Source organism: Oncorhynchus nerka, linkage group LG23 (genome assembly GCF_034236695.1).
Source record: "Oncorhynchus nerka isolate Pitt River linkage group LG23, Oner_Uvic_2.0, whole genome shotgun sequence".
In the NCBI taxonomy this organism is placed as follows: Eukaryota; Metazoa; Chordata; class Actinopteri; order Salmoniformes; family Salmonidae; genus Oncorhynchus; species Oncorhynchus nerka.
The window spans coordinates 50,106,030-50,122,730 of NC_088418.1; the positions used below are offsets into that span (position 1 = coordinate 50,106,030).

General features: G+C 45.2%; 1 protein-coding gene across 1 annotated transcript in view; it reads left to right on the forward strand.

Moving 5' to 3' along the window:
• LOC115106999 (DENN domain-containing protein 5B-like) overlaps positions 1-16,701 on the forward strand; it is a 77,989-nt gene that overhangs the window by 1,238 nt on the left and 60,050 nt on the right.

The following is a 16,701-nucleotide window of genomic DNA, read 5'->3' on the forward strand; positions in this document are numbered from 1 at the left end:
TGCGTTCAGAGTCACTGGAACACTGCCAAAGAGCAGTATTCTGGTGTTGCTGCATGTTTTTAATTAGTTTGCATCCTGTTCAAATTGAATTACCTGGCAGATTCAGACTCGTCTTCTCCTGTTGTGTTCAAATATTTCCTCTCTGACATAGTCCTTCTTTAGAAAGGGAGCTTTCTTTGACATTGAGTGCTTTGCACGTGGTTCTGTTGGAGTAGACAATGTTCCTGTATGGTCCCGTCATGCTGTTGTTGCAGATGATATCACGTCTCTATATAACTAGAAGTTCAGAATTACTCAACGGTCTGAGCGTGTTGATGGAACAGCCTTACCTGAAGTGAGTGAGCTGTGATTGCTTCTGATGTGAATCCTTTGTCCTTCTGGAAACAGCTCTTCTAGTACTTTCCAAGCACAAGACTCTAGAATGGAAAGATTCAGGATTCCTTTAGTTGCGTGTTTAATCAGACACATTTAGCCTCTCTATGGGGGGGCAGGATTTTGGGACAATCCGAGTGCTGATCGGGGCTAATATTTAGATTCTGTGAGGATTAACTTGCGCCAGGGTGAGGAGGCATCGTGAATGATACGGCACAGGCAGTTCAACGGCTATCAGGTTATGACACTGTGGGATGTTCCTGTCTGTGTTCCTGTCTCGTCTCTACAAATGTGTGTGTGTGTTGTCTCTGTGACTAAATCCATGTTGCTGTTTCTCTTTATTTGCTTGTGGTTAAGTCTGCACCGGAGCCATTTGTTGCCAGTGTGTTGATCTCAGGCTATGGCGCGTCGTTGATCCTCAGATGTGACACTGCTGAGCATCCACCACACTGAGCCCATATGCCTCCCTGTCTGCTGCCCTCACACTGATCACCCCAACCCTCTGATCATCTGTCTGTGTTGAACTGGGGCACAAGTTAACAGTCGGAGGAGTTGAGCCATCGGCTGTTAGGAAAGGAGAGGAAAGGACATGGTGAGAGAAAGAGCTGGCGTGTTGGAGTGATTCGTTAGAAGAGTGGCCAGAGTGGTAATGTCTGTGTTGCGGTTGATTTAGATCATTCAGAGACTGTATATCTGGTGTGATGATTAACCAAGCGTTGTGGGACTGAGTTTAAGTTTCTTTAGGGGATTTGATAAATCTGTCTCCAGACATGATTAGATAGTTGAGACGGCACCACCTGTCAAAATCCTAACTCTACTGTTCTTAATCCTACAGAATACTACTCAGCAAAGTCTCTCAGAAAGAACTATACCTATACTTGGGCATTATGTTCCACTATGTCAATGGGTCTCTCTGATTTGTGGGTGTGTTTTTGGTAGTCTGCTGCAACATTTTCTCCATGGATCTTTGAGTGCTCTATTGTGGGCTGCTGTGGAGATCTGTTAACGTAGCGTTGTTTATCCACAGACGCGGTGGGAAAAGTTCTGGTAGAATCCATTACAGGAGCCATTTGTAGACCGTTATCTCCTCCCCCTCTCACTCAGCATCCCATCCCCAGGGCTTTGTCATCTGCCCCAGTGAGCAACTGAACATCCAAACTGACATTCATTTACAATTCAGATCAAGCTGCTCCTTCGCCCACTGCTCTCCTCCCCCACGACACTCCTCAGATGGCCGTGATGGATGTCATTGACATCAACATGTCACCACTCGCTGTGAGCTTCTTCTTTATTAGCTATCGCTATAGCAGCCCAAGCCTGGCTTGTATCCTGTTTTACAGTGGCTGGTTTGGTCTGGGCTGGTTTCAGTCTGATCCACGTTAGGCTCAGGCTTGGCCTTGCTTATTTTGAGCTGTTAATGTGGCTCTGACTCCCCTCCTTCCATTCCCCTCCCAGTCCCATTGTGTGGCAGTAGGCCTGTTTCCCAAGGCCCATTGTTCTAGGCGCCAGGGCCAGACTTCCTGTGGATTTGACCGGCCTTCCCGCCTGCATGTGTGGCTGCTGGGGAGGTCACTGTCCCAGTGGATGCCCTCTATCTCCCTATTTGTTCATTCAGTGAGCATGGTAGTACCACACTTTTTGTTGGCTTTGACCTCAATGTTTGTCCTCCAGAGATGAAACATTTCCAAAGTAGAGGAGAGTTGAAGTGTGTGTCACTCCTATTAAAGGGATAGTTCGGGATTTTGGCAATGAAGCCAAAAAGCTACTATCCCAGAGTCAGATGAACTCATGGATACCATTTTTATGTCTCTGTATCCAATATGAAGGAAGTTAATAGGTAGCATTGGCTCGCGAAACTAACTAGCTGTAGCGTAACGACTGGAAGTCTATGGGAACAGCTAGCATGCTACACGTTCATCTGACTCTTGGGAGGTAGATAAAAGGCTTCATTGCCAAAATCCTTTTCGTATCACTTTAATGGTGGCACTATAATAGAAGTCTTACTCAATGACTGTATCAGAGTCTTGAAGTGGTTTATATATATATCCTGGCTGGTGACTAGAGCGACAGAAATGGTTCCACTCTAACAGAGGCCCGCCACCAATGTGTTGTTCATTCCCTGTATTCTAGGACCAGCTGGTGTGTGTGTGTGTGTGTGTGTGTGTGTGTGTGTGTGTGTGTAGCTGAAAAGTGAGAAAGGGTGTGTGCTATTCTGAGAGTTGAGGTTGGCACACCAGCTGTACAGGGAAAGTTATTAGGTCAGTGTTCCATCCTCGTGAGCCTCACCTCACACCCCTCACTCTAACCCACCACTGATGGGAAAGGCATGCACGAAGCATCCATAAATATGAAATGAAGTAGTCTTGCTGACAAACACACTTAAGATGCAGCCTGTACCAGTGAACAACAGATGTTCAGCTTTCAGTACGCAATCCTGCAATGATGCTATGTACTTCATCAGGTCTCCCTCTTTCATACCGCAGACTCCTCACACCAGTCTTTTATCCTAACCGGCACATTTGATACTGGTGGATTAAGATTGGGTTAGTGAAATCGTGCGAGTAATTCCACCCCATCCATAAACTGTATTGGCTAATACATGCGCACATTTTCTAGCGTCTGTCTCTAGAACTCTATACGTGTCCCTGGAGCGCAAGAGTGTACACGTGTAGGCTACAAGTGTACTAGTGTTTCTGGTGATATGACCTACACGTTGATAACGGAATGCAGGCCTGTAGGGACTAGCTAAACTGGGCTGAGGTGGGACAGGGAGTGTCAACAAGCTCAATGAAGGAGCCTCACAAAGGCATTTGAAGGGCTTTACTGCTGGCCTTGGCCATCTGTCCTCCAGGGGCCAGTCTGGAAGTCAGAACAATGCAGTCCTTGGCTAATGCTAATACAACACTGAAATATGCTAATGATGACACAGGCCAGCGCTGATGCACGCCCTTGTTGACATATGCTAATGACCACGTAGGAATCTGTTAACTAACATAAACCATAGGCTAACACTGATGCCAGTTCATATTAATAGGTAAACATTGTGGCTAACACCTTCAGTTCTCTGGTAATGTGACCAATGAGGTTTCTCTAGACAAAAGCTAAATGTCCTCCAAAGCAGAGTACTCTTTTAATGGTCACACACTGAAATCTTCCTTCTCTCTCTCTCTCTCTCTCGGATGACTTTTTTTTTCTTCCCTCCCCCTCTCTCTCCACTGTGTAGTGATTTCCTCCATCTCTCTATGCCACCGTCTCCTGTGTGTAATAGTGTGATCTGTAGTCAGGCCAGTTAGCGAGGCAGTAGGCAGGGCTATCTATCTGTGGGCTGTGTTAAGCCTGTTAGTTTAATCCATTCAGACAGATCCTCCAGGCTATACTGAGCAGTGCTCCATGCTTTAACAATCTCTCTTATCTAACGCAGGCCTCCACACACGCAGGCACACATGCAACCACAGCCTCTGCACTCTGCTTCCCTGAACGTTTGACCCTTTTAGACATGAGGGTTACTCAACTCTACTCACACAGAGTCACCCTGTCTGCTTGTTTGTAGTCTTCACCAAGGAGGTCAGGGGATTTGCCTCTTATTACCTAGTGATAATACTAGTAGTAACTTAGTGATAACATTTATGCCAAAAAGCTGTGAAAATGGCCAGACACTGAAGTTGACGCATACTGGAATTCAATGGGGGGGAACGGTTTGTTTGTTAGGTATAACGTAGGCTACTCTGTCCTTACAGCGTAGTGTAGCAAGAAGCTTGTTAGATCAATGTCCTGGACACTGTCACCACCATTATCCCCAACGATCACTGTCAAGTGTTTTAAGTTAAAGATCAAGATCAGAGGTTAAGAGTTGGAACCGACCCACCTGATCATGATGGATACCCAGCCTCAGGGAGGAGTGGGCGAGAGGTGGGGCTGCTGTTGCTGGGAGCCTGTTGCCACGGTAGCACCGTCGGTCCCCCAAACCCCCGTCCAAACACACATATACCCCGACCAGTCTCAAAACGAGCAGTTGATCACTGAGGGCTGTGCGCCCCGTTTCACACACCCCTCCCGGTGACCCTTGACCCGGTCTCCAATATGCTTCCTCTCTCCCTAGGATTGGCAGCAGCAGATGTGGGAGAATTGGGTGTAGTGGGTGAGGGGGAAAGGAAAGGAAAAGGGATACCTAGTCAATCACAACTGAATGCATTCAACCAAAATGTCTTCCGCATTTAACCCAACTGGGACAGCGAGTTGTTGTTTTGGTAAGGCCAACCAGGGGCTTAACGTTATTTATACTGGTGGCCTAGGAGCCATGTTTAGATGGGAGTGTTCAGTGTTAGTAGGCTCTTGGAGTAATCACATTTGTGTGGTTATAAGCTTCTAGCAGATTCTCTTACAGCTTTTGTCGATTTGATTGTTCTGAAGCTAAATTTACTCTCTTGTTGCTTTCCTGTCACATTTTCTTCCACTGTCTTTTTCTTCTACAACAGAATGCCTCGCAGTCCAGAATGGACACTAGGTATAAATCTAAATGGTTATAGTGAGGTAATGTGTCCTTGGTTCTTTTTGAAGTGCCACCTTTTGTCTATTACGGACCATGTTTACTGTTTAGTAGAGGTTTGTAGTGTGTACCAACTAGCTCCGCTGTTTGTATGAACTGGCCTTGATTCATCCTGTGGTAAAAACACCATTTGTTACATCTCTGAAAGTCAAACAACATATGCTTGCGAGGCGCTCAGTATATGGAAATGTCACTATCTGACATTTCACTCTCTCCGTTTCTGTCAGTTATTTATTATGCTGCTATCTATGTGGGAACAGTACTGGCAGAGAAACCTATTGACTAGTGTTTGGTTCTGCGAATCTGAAATGTGCTTATTCATGTCACTGAGGGAGAGAGGGTAATGTATACCGTTTACATTGTCAGGATATGTTATGGTTAGCCATCAGGGATCCTATGGGAGGGATCCTCTGGGAGGAGACGAGACACAGTCTGGTACCAATCAACTTGACAGCCTTGAGTTGGGGAGGAGTGAGCACTTTGGGGCAGAGGTCAGGTCAGATGAAGTGAGGAAGAACAGATATCACTAAGGTTCTGTTTAGCAACAGAGATGCATTGGCTGTTCAGATGTATAGAAGGAAACTCGGCCTAGGAGGAAGGGTTAAATATCAGTGCTTGTGTGGAAATGATTTTGTCTAATGCAGCTGTATTGACCCTCTGGGAAGAATAAACTTGGTTAAGCTTTCATAGGTTCTAATTTTAAGAGTAAAAACACTAACACTAGGAACAGAATTATCTGCCAAAAAAGAAGTGAGAGCCACAGGAATGTGCTGAAAATCACTGTAACCAAATCCTGTAGCTCTACAGAGCAGAGACTAGTGGAATAACTATACATCATTAAGGTAGCCTCCATAATCCTCATTTGACGTTCAAATGACACTCTTTCCTTGTTGGAAAAAACATAAATGTACTTAAATCACTATGGCGGTGTTTTCTTCTCTGAATATGTCCCTTCTGGAGGGGATTGAAGCTGGACTTGAATAGACGCTGTAGAATGCCATTGTTTCTTGTCAATTTCAAGAAGACTTCCTGTGGTTTTCTACAATGAGTCAGTCTGTACACTCTGCTCAACTATGAGAATCCTGATGTATGTTACACACAAGTCAATGTCAGTTAAGCCACAATATATGACAATCGGTGGTATCCTACCCTTGCCTGACTCCTCATTCGTTCTGTTGTCCGCGACAGACTTTAGTCTGAATATGACACATTTAAAGATGTTTGGGTGACGTGGTTTGTGGTGAAAACAAAGTGCTCAACGATTGGATCGTCTATAACCAATCAAAGTATCAAAGCCAATTATGTACTTAAAATGCGCCGCTTCACCCACGTGTGTTCTGGCTCTGGCCCAACCCATTGTTTTCTGGGACCAATCAGACGGCCCGAATTTGTTCGTATTTTAGCGTGGCATAGCGTTTGAACGGAGCAAGGAGTCTGGGTAGCCATGCAACGCCTATCCGGTACATGTAGGCTCCTGAGTGGCGCAGCGGTCAAAGGCACTAGAGACGACGTCATTACAGACCCTGGTTCGATACCCGGGCTGTATCACAACCGGCCGTGATCGGAAGTCCCATAGGGCGGCACACAACTGTCCCAGCGTCGTCCGGGTTAGGGGAAAGTTTGGCCGGGGTAGGCCGTCATTGTAAATAAGAATTTGTTCTTAACTGACTTCCCTAGTTAAATAAAGGTAAAATAAAAAATACTATAACATAATGGTTTTCCATTTCCATAGAATGTATTGTTTGTGTCGTCATCATGGTCAGTTGCCAGGTATAGTATAAAGTCTTCCATGAACTCTCTCTCTGACCTCCTATTGGCTGACTTCTCCATCCCAACAATAGCATCTCCAACAATAGAACCACAACATATATTTAAGGCTCATTATACAACAGAATTTATACAAAACATATGCTGCTTGTCCTGGTAGCCTAGTGGTTAGAGCATTGGGCCAGTACCTGAAAAGTTGCTGGATCAAATCCCCGAGCTGACAAGATAAAAATCTGTCGTTCTGCCCCTGAGCAAGGCAGTTATCCCGCTGTTCACTGGGCGCCCGCGACGTGGATGTCGATTTAAGGCAGCGCCCCCGCAATTCTCTGATTCAGAGGGGTTGGGTTAAATGCGGAAGACACTATTCAGTTGTATGCATTCAGTTGTACAACTGACTAGCTATCCCCCTTTCCCCAATATGCAGGTTTCAAGCAATTAATTTATATTCCTCTAGCCATCCCTTTCTCGCCTCCCCCTCAGTCTCTGTCATACAAGGGGCAACAAGTGTTGTTGCTGCAGTTGGTGTGTGTACCCTGGAGAATGGATAGTGGTTATACCCAGTGGTGAATTGGTACAGCCAGGGTTCTGCGGTCTGTGTGCTATGTCCTGTTTGTTTGGTCTCTGCCCTGGAGTGGGCTGACCCAGAGAGGGCAGTGTCGGTGTCACTGAAAGACATTTCAAAGAGACCAGGCCTCTGTTGAAATGGCTGACTGGGATTGAGAAAAAGGGCAAGGGATAAAGAGAGGGAGAGAGGCAATACAGAGAAATAATGAGAGGGAGAAGGATGGAGATAAATAGATATGTGACAGGGAGAAAGAATGAGAGGGTTACACACAGGGAGGTGGGGACCCAGGGAGACAGGAAAGAGTCATATCTTGGGAGAATCAAATGATGAAGAAAATTTCTGAAGGGCAAGAGAGGGATAGAAATGTAGAAGAAGAAAGATGCTTCTGGATGAAAGCGAGGGGGAAAATCCCTCTCAGATGAAGAGCCGTGTGGTTTAGTGCACGCTGGTTCCTTTCCATCAATCACAGGATGATAATACTACACCGCCCAGCGTCCCTAGCAACACGGGTCACACCGTCAGCAGAACAGCACCCGGCCTCCTCCTCTCCTTACGTAACTAACACCCAATAGCCATCACCACGGCAGCCATCCAGGGCCATCTCCCGTGACAGATTACAGCACAGGGCAGTGGTAGGCTGTTGGCGGTGCCTAGCAACAGGACTATCGCCGCGGCGTCCAGTGTGAAGCCATGCTACTGGACAGTTGGGGATTATTCATGTTGTGTAAATCAGAACATTGAAGAGCTGAAATGTATTAATTACATCATTCCTGTGTGCCAGCCAGACCAGTTGATGAATGAGAAGAGAAGCATGTTTTTATAGAGATTGCCATGATCAGACATGCAACATATGTGAGCTTGGTGTAGCAGGTATGGTTTTTAGAGCCCTTTTCCCATCTGTGAATCTGTCCAACAAGCATTTTTATGTAACGTCAACATGTATGAATCTCTATTTTTAATATCGGTTTCAATGTACTTAGTTAGATTATGGATGTTTGGATACATTTGTGAATATATTTGAAGAACTCCAGTGCAGCCAATAGTAATGTTGATTCAACGACTTGATAGAGGCTAAAGCTGAGTCACATTGGCTGTCCAGTCCAGAAGGAAACCAACAACCTCCAAGGCCCTCGGAACATTCCAGAACATCTAGTTGCCATGACAACCCCGGGATATGTATCCAATTGCTTCACAGTATGGTCAATCTGCTAGGGATTAATTGGAAGGCATTCTCTGTTGTGGCTGCTGGGAAACAATCTTTCAGTGTGTGTGTGTCTGTCTTTCTGGGGATGCTTAGCTGGCCGGTAATGTAGACTTTGTTCTTTGACCGAGCTCCAACTCATCCAGCGACCTGTGCCCTGTGATAAGCCTGCTGGGTAAACAATACGTGACCGCAATCTGATAGGGCACATTGTTCTCTCTATTTCTCTCTTTCCCTCTCTGTGTCTTGCACAGGACAAAGACGCCCGCGCGCACACACACACACACTGTGGCTGTCGCTACATCCCCAGGCTGTCCCTACAGGTCTCATGTTGACAGAGCGATCAGCAGAGGCTGAGAGCTCCTCAGTGGCCTACAGACACACCGCCATGATAAAGACATGTAATAAATAGCTCCGGTGGTAGTGTCACGGTGACCATAAAGCCTGAAAGACTGTGGGTAGTCATTGGCTAGGACTGTCTCTTCTCCGTCACACGCTGATGATTCATAAAGAGCGGCGTTTATGGAAAAGGATGGAGCAGAGAGGGACAATGGGCTGGCAATGCAGGACTAGAGCTAACAGAGAACCCTGTATGTTCTAGCCATTCTGTTTCTAAGTACAACATACATTATACTTCTCCTGTCTGCTCCATTGAAATATCATTCATTTAATGATCTGCTCATTAAAGCAGACCATTAAATGGGGGAGCGAGAGAATGAGGCAGGTAGAGTGCACAAGAGGGCGACGGCAAAAGTAGTGCACTTTATTGGAAGCCGAGTGTCATTTGCGACGTAGACATTCACACTGCTGGAGGACTGTGATTGTTTGCCGCTTAAGCGCTTTTCTGTAACAGTCACACTCAGCAGTGTTAGGTTCTAATTATCAGAGCAAATAACTCACGGGCACTAGAGAAGCTTAACCAAGTAAAATTCTCCCCAACGGGTCGACACAGCTGTAATTCAGACACAGACATGGATTCCCCTGTGGTGGTATTCATACCCCACTTTGGGTGGAGTCTCTTCCTTATCTCTAAACATTGCATCATTCTTGCTAAGCAGGGAGCTAAGTGATATGAGACTTCAACTGTTTCTCCTCTTATCAGTGCTGTCACATGCTTTCTCTGCCCGCAGCCCCTCCCAAGCTTCATTATGCCCCCCCCAACAATGTTCCACGTTGAACCCCGACTCCAACGGCAGAAAGGGAAAAAGAACTCCTGTGCCGTGACAGTGTAGATTAGTTTGGTGTTTAGGAGTTGGAGTGGAGTTTCTAATGAAGAAGAGGGAAGTAGGAGGCAGGGGTTGGCTGTAGTCCAGTTATTTTCCCTCCTGCTTCTTAGGCCTATTACAAGACAAAACACATTTCTTTGTCCATCTACCATGAAATGCGAGTCTTTAGAATGATCCTGTATTTTCCGATCTGAAAAATAAACTTGGACAAAATCTGACGGAGACATTCTCAGTTGATTCATTCTGAGTTCAGTTCAGATGGCTCGCTGCTGTAGGCTCTCCACACCAACATTGAGAGGGAATTGGCTGGAGTCTGTAATACTGTTAAAATGAGAATGGATTGGCGTGCCGAGATTGTGAATGAACAGTAGTAGCTACTTGATATGTGGATGGGCGCAATCTCCCTCCAGCTGTTAAACATTTATCAGGGTAAACGCCAATGTTGCTCTTGCTGCGGGCGATTCCCTGATCCACCTCTACGCAGACGACACCATTCTGTATACTTCCGGCCCGTCCTTGGACACTGTGCTATCTAACCTCCAAACGAGCTTCAATGCCATACAACACTCCTTCCGTGGCCTCCAACTGCTCTTAAACGCTAGTAAAACCAAATGCATGCTTTTCAACCGTTCGCTGCCTGCACCCGCACACCCGACTAGCATCACCACCCCGGATGGTTCCGACCTAGAATATGTGGACATCTATAAGTACCTAGGTGTCTGGCTAGACTGTAAACTCTCCTTCCAGACTCATATCAAACATCTCCAATCGAAAATAAAATCTAGAATCGGCTTTCTATTCCGCAACAAAGCCTCCTTCACTCACGCCGCCAAACTTACCCTAGTAAAACTGACTATCCTACCGATCCTCGACTTCGGCGATGTCATCTACAAAATAGCTTCCAACACTCTACTCAGCAAACTGGATGCAGTCTAACACAGTGCCATCCGTTTTGTTACCAAAGCGCCTTATACCACCCACCACTGCGACCTGTATGCTCTAGTCGGCTGGCCCTCGCTACATATTCGTCGCCAGACCCACTGGCTCCAGGTCATCTACAAGTCCATGTTAGGTAAAGCTCCGCCTTATCTCAGTTCACTGGTCATGATGGCAACACCCACCCGTAGCACGCGCTCCAGCGTAACCCAGTGGGTTACGTGATTCCATATGTTATTTCATTGTTTTGATGTCTTCACTAGTTCTACAATGTAGAAAAAAGTTAAACCCATGAATGAGTAGGTGTTCTAAAACTTTTGACTGTGTGTATACATGCATACATACATGCATGCATACAGTTTAAGTTTAAAGTTTACATACACTTAGATTAGTCATTAAAACTTGCTTATTAACCACTCAACAAATTTCTTGTTCAACAAACTATAGTTTTGGAAAGTCGGTTAGGGCATCTACTTTGTGCATGATGCAAGTAATTATTCCAACAATTATTTACAGACAGATTATTTCAATTATAATTCACTATCGCAAGCTTCTGATAGGCTAATTGACATCATTTGAGTCAATTGAAGGTGTACCTGTGGATGTATTTCAAGGCCTACCTTCAAACTCAGTGCCTCTTTGCTTGACATCGTGGGAAAATCAAAAGAAATCAGCCAAGATCAAAAATAAATAAATTGTACTCCCGAGTCTTCATTCTTGCGAGCAAGTTCCAAACACCTGAAGGTACCACGGTCAGTATAAACACCATGGGACCACGCAGCCATCATACCGCTCAGGAAGGAGACACGTTCTGTCTCTTAGAGATGAACGTACTTTGGTGCCAAACGTGCAACTCAATCCCAGAACAACAGCAAAGGACTGTGTGAAGATATTGGAGGAAATGGGTACAAAAGTATCTATATCCACAGTGAAACGAGTCCTATATCGACATAACCTGATAGGCTGCTCGGCAAGGAAGAAGCCATTGCTCCAAAACCGCCATTAAAATGCCAGACTACGGTTTGCAACTGCACATGGGGACAAAGATCGTACCTTTTGGAGTAATGTCTTCTGGTCTGATGAAACAAAAATAGAACTGTTTGGCCATAATGACCATCGTTATGTTTGTAGGAAAAAGGGAGGCTTGCAAGCCAAAGAACACCATCCCAACCGTGAAGCACAGGGGTGGCAGCATCATGTTGTGGGTGTGCTTTGCTGCAGAAGGGACTGGTGCACTTCACTAAATAGATGGCATCATGAGGCAGGAACATTATGTGGCTATATTGAAGCAACATCAAGACATCAGTCAGGAAGTTAAAGCTTGGTTGCAAATGGGTCTTCCAAATGGACAATGACCCCAAGCATACTTACAAAGTTGTGGCAAAATGGCTTAAGGACAACGAAGTCAAGGTATTGGAGTGGCCATCACAAAGCTCTGACCTCAATCCTATAGAAAATGTGTGGGCAGAACTGAAAAAGCGTGTGCGAGCATGGGAGGCCTATAAACCTGACTCAGTTACACCAACTCTGTCAGGAGGAATGGGCCAAAATTCACCCAACTTATTGTGGGAAGCTTGTGGAAGGCTACCTGAAACTTTTGACCCAAGTTAAACGATGTGAAGGCAATGCTACCAAATACTAATGGAGTGTATGTAAACTTCTGACCCACTGGAAATGTGATGAAATAAATAAATGCTGAAATTGTGTGTGTACACTGCTCAAAAAAATAAAGGGAACACTTAAACACAATGTAACTCTAAGTCAATCACACCTCTGTGAAATCAAACTGTCCACTTAGGAAGCAACAGTGATTGACAATACATTTCACATGCTGCTGTGCAAATGGAATAGACAACCGGTGGAAATTATAGGCAATTAGCAAGACACCCCCAATAAAGGAGTGGTTCTGCAGGTGATAACCACAGACCACTTCTCAGTTCCTATGCTTCCTGGCTGATGTTTTGGTCACTTTTGAATGCTGGCGGTGCTTTCACTCTAGTGGTAGCATGAGAAGGAGTCTACAACCCACACAAGTGGCTCAGGTAGTGCAGCTCATCCAGGATGGCACATCAATGCGAGCTGTGGCAAGAAGGTTTGCTGTGTCAGCGTAGTGTCCAGAGCATGGAGGCGCTACCAGGAAACAGGCCAGTACATCAGGAGACGTGGAGGAGGCTGTAGGAGGTCAACAACCCAGCAGCAGGACCGCTACCTCCGCCTTTGTGCAAGGAGGAGCAGGAGGAGCACTGCCAGAGCCCTGCAAAATGACTGCCAGCAGGCCACAAATGTGCATGTGTCTGCTCAAACGGTCAGAAACGGACTCCATCCTCCAGCACAGTGCTGTGAAAAAGTAATTGCTCCCTTTCAGATTTTATTTTATTTTTTATTTATTTTTTGACACTGAATGTTATCAGATCTCCAGCCAGAAACGAATATTAGATAAAGGGCACTTGAGTGAACAAATAACACATTTGGATACTTTAACTCTTTACACTCATACCCTTATACAGGCTGAAAATGGCAGAGTTGGACACTAACAAGTGCCTAAATTGAAACGTAGTGGCTCTACAGTAACATGTTGTACATGTCAGAGCTCAAATTCTCTGGTTCACAGCGCAGTATTGGTTTTGACTGACTGACTTCTGAACTTGAGCACCGCAAGTGACAAGAAGTTGCCCCCATCCTTCCCGCTAATTTGGGCAACTTTGCAAATCTTTAGTCTGAGTGACGGAAAGGCTGTAAATAAAGATGACTCAATGTATTTCAGTCAAAACTGTTCGCTGCTCTGGCCCCCCAATGGTGGAACAAACTCCCTCACGACGCCAGGACAGCGGAGTCAATCACCACCTTCCGGAGACACCTGAAACCCCACCTCTTTCAGGAATACCTAGGATAGGATAAAGTAATCCTTCTCACCCCCCTTAAAAGATTTAGATGCACTATTGTAAAGTGGCTGTTCCACTGGATGTCTTAAGGTGAACGCACCTATTTGTAAGTCGCTCTGGATAAGAGCGTCTGCTAAATGACTTAAATGTAATGTAAATGTGTATCTCACTGATCATCCCTAAAGCCAACACCTCATTTGGCCGCCTTTCGTTCCAGTTCTCTGCTGCCTGTGACTGGAATTAATTGCAAAAATCGCTGAAGTTGGAGACTTTTATCTCCCTCACCAATCTTTAAACATCTGCTATCTGAGCAGCTAACCGATCGCTGCAGCTGTACATAGTCTATCGGTAAATAGCCCACCCAATTTTACCTACTTCATCCCCATACTGTTTTTATTTATTTACTTTTCTGCTCTTTTGCACACCAGTATATCTTCCTGCACATGACCATCTGATCATTTATCACTCCAGTGTTATTCTGCTAAATTGTAATTATTTGCCTACCTCTTCATGCCTTTTGCACACAATGTATATAGACTCTCTTTTTCTACTGTGTTGTTTACTCCATGTGTAACTCTGTCTGTTCACACTGCTATGCTTTATCTTGGCCAGGTCGCAGTTGTAAATGAGAACTTGTTCTCAACTAGCCTACCTGGTTAAATAAAGGTGAAATAAAAATTAATAAAAATGTCATTGTGTTTTTCCTGGATGAAACACAAAGCGTAAATCTCTGTTCTCTGAAAGCCTCATTTCCACACCAGGGAAATAAGTTGTTTTGTTGTACCTCGCTCTGCTCGTTTGCTTTATTTGAGTCGGTCTGTTGGCCACACCGACCGAGGTTGTTACAAAAGTCACTTTGCGTTAGATACCCTGGCTGCGTCCGTGATGACCAAGACCGTAAACGTCAGACTGACTAAAAGCAATCTGTCCATGTTCTTCCTAGTCAAACTAGTTTATGTGCGTTTTCTGTTTTGTTTCAGTTTCTTTGTGAGGGCCATGTTTTTCTTCTGTCTTATATGCTGTCGGTTACATGAAGATGAATGTTACAGTGGATCATAGCAAAGGGCTGTGCTGAACTATTCAAAGTGAACAGATTATTCCCATACGTTCAGGTTAGGAGTGGTACTGTCTGTTATCCTTTTGATAGAATTTATTCTAGTGCTTGTGTAACATGGATCGAGTCGACCCTCAATACTAACCACTACACCAAATTTACTTTCCACCCAGTTCAGGAGCAACTGTTCTCCTCATGGAAGCCTTGTTATAGGGTGCATCTTTTGACCAATGGGTAAGATTGTGTAGCTAATCCCCCTTGACAACCAATGGTCCAAACCTTATGGAGTTGTTACCCTTGTAAGGATGGTCAATAATGCAGAGCGATTAACCAACTTTTTATTTAATGTAATTTTTCACGAAAGCAAGCATTTATTTGAAACACTGAGCGCATGCCAATCGTTTTATTTTCATAGCTTTTTCGTCATGCTAATTTAGTTTTTTGCGACCCGCGGAAACAACTTTAAAGACAACGACCATAAAATGTAAAATCCTCAAAAGTTGTTTACGAGTAACCTGCATTGCTATATCAACAGAGCTCGGTGCTTATTATCGGATGTATTAGGTTACGAAATCCTTTTTTTTTTTTTTACACAAGATTAATTATATATTTGAGCGACCCCACTGAATATTTCAGAACCCAAATTATATAATTTTTTTTTTTTTTTTTTAACAAAGTGAAAATTAATCACAAGCGCGTTTTCACACCATACTTGGTCGGACATGTAGAGAGTGATCGCAGGAAACTTGTAATGGAGACAGATGGACTGTTGTATGAGATCTGATGGGGCCTTGGTGAACGCTGAGCTCCACACCATGGTGATTGATGAAAGGTGTCAGTGGCGTTATGATGGGGGAAGTCCAGATGTATTATCTTACAGCTCTATCTGGTGTGAAGGATGGGGATGGTGGCTTGTTGTGCTGGCTCGTGGAGGATGGGGATGGTGGCTTGTTGTGCTGGCTCGTGGAGGATGGGGATGGTGGCTTGTTGTGGTGGATGGGGATGGTGGCTTGTTGTGCTGGCTTGTGGAGGATAGGGATTGTGGCTTGTTGTGCTGGCTCGTGGAGGTTGGGGATGGTGGCCTGTTGTGCTGGCTCGTGGAGGATGGTGATGGTGGCTTGTTGTGCTGGCTCGTGGAGGATGGGGATGGTGGCTTGTTGTGCTGGCTTGTGGAGGATGGGGATGGTGGCTTGTTGTGCTGGCTCGTGGAGGATGGGGATGGTGGCTTGTTGTGCTGGCTCGTGGAGGATGGGGATGGTGGCTTGTTGTGCTGGCTCGTGGAGGATGGTGTGCTGAATTTCAACTGGTTCCGGTTCTGATTTCTGAAAGCCTTGAAGTCCACCTGTCCATCCACCATTGTTTCATCTCTTTTCTCATCTCTTTTCTCTTTTTTGTCTCTCAGCTTTCCTTCGTCTTATCCATCTGTAGTCAAGTTGTACGGTGGATGTTGTCTTTATACTCCACTGTCGAGGCCTCCATCTGTGAGAGCAGCTGTAAAGTGACATGCAATTTCAGCCTGTTGCAGGATGTTGCAATCCGTGCCAACCGATGAACACAGATTGGTCATTTGCATGTTGGCTTGGAGAGAGCGACACACACACACACACACACACACACACACACACACACACACACACACAGTTGCTCAGGTGTCGTTAGTGCTCAGTGATCTGTTTCCTCTCTGGGTGTTTGGTATGAAGCCCATCTGTAGCAGTAAGCATCACCAGATAGTAGTGGACTGTTGACATTAAACAAGGGATTCTTTGTTTGTTTTTATGAACATTTAGGGGTGAACAAATGATTTGCCCTTCTCTACCCTACCCACCACCCACACACTTGTCTATCTCTTTCTTTCCCTCTCTTGCTCTCTGTCCTTTACACTCTCTTGCCTGGCTTCAAGTGAGCACTCCGCTTTGTTGGCCTGAGCTTGTGCAGTACAGATCTCCCTCTCTCACGCACCTCTACCCTTTGTCACTCTCTCTAATAAAAGTGACCCTTCTCTCTTCTTTGTTGTGAAATTACCTTTCCATTGTCTGTTGGTTGTCAATCAACTCATGTGTCCACTCGTCTCAACACACAGGTACCCCTCTCTCCGAGGTGGACATGGGGCGACAAAATTAACATGTGTTTATAGGGTTGAAATAGGATGATG